The following is a 1,169-nucleotide window of genomic DNA, read 5'->3' as shown; positions in this document are numbered from 1 at the left end:
AGATCTTCGGGATTGTTATAATAAATAACACCAGAACCTAATTTCTTGAATTTATTGCTAGTCCGATGGACTGGAATCTCAGATAAAGTGTTTATGTCATTGAATATTCCTCTAGACAACGGTGAATACTTCTTCCCACTATTGTATCTCTTCGTAAATAAATCTATTGTGTCAAAATCAGCTTGTTTATCATACACCTTTTTACCGTCCTTGTGAGCAACCATCCTCAATTGACCAAATAATTTTGGAAGATCTATTATTAAACCTCCATATTTACCATTTTTCTGAACTTTGTAAGCATTTCTCTTTATTTGTGTATAAAATCCGTCCCCAGTTTTCATGGTTTTTAAACCCTCACGAATCACATTTATTCTATTGCTGTACTTTTGCAAAACGTTCAAATCTTTCGTCACATCTTTGATTTTCTCGGCATTCTTTTCTTTGACACTTTTTTGTGAAAGTCTGCCTTTTTCAGCAGAAAGTTTTCTTCTAATTTTGCTTAGTCCTACATTATAATCGTCGATGTCAATAGAACCATTAATAGCACGTTTGAACACTTCGGAGGGGATATATAGATTGTATTTTTCAAGGGTTTCAACATCGTCAGGATCAAACCCATTATCTATATTTGGTGCTTTTAATTTGGTCTTCTTTGGTTCTGTTGGTTCTGATATGGTTATTGCTGGTGTCGACGACGTCGATGGTTGATATTCAATTTGTTTAACCTCCGGTGCAACCTGCTGAGCTAATTGATTGTATAAAATTAAATTGTCCAAACCACTGTTCAATGTTTTTTGGTTGTTTTGAAGTTGCACAATTAATTGATCCTGTTTTTCATCGATGGTTTCTTTCACACTTTTTTGTGTGTCAATCAATGGTTTGTAGATTTCTGATACTCCTTCAAAAGCATCTTGTCTTTCCTCCTTGTACTGTTTCAACATATTTCTAACATCTCTGGTTTTTTTACCAGCTACAATTTTTGCATTACTGATCTTTTCGAACTTTTTAATGTCCATGTATATATATATATCAATTACATAACTTAACTGAACTTATCTACATTTATCTCAACTTGTCTGAAATTATCTAACCTATTATATATGGAAATACCAAATTACGATTTCAAAGAGGATGAAAACACTAATTTTAAACAACTTTACAAATACATG

The sequence above is a fragment of the Montipora foliosa genome, chromosome 1 (assembly GCF_036669935.1).
Source record: "Montipora foliosa isolate CH-2021 chromosome 1, ASM3666993v2, whole genome shotgun sequence".
NCBI classification, from domain to species: domain Eukaryota; kingdom Metazoa; phylum Cnidaria; class Anthozoa; order Scleractinia; family Acroporidae; genus Montipora; species Montipora foliosa.
The sequence above is the reverse complement of the archived record's forward strand: the minus strand, read 5'-3'. Positions refer to the sequence as shown.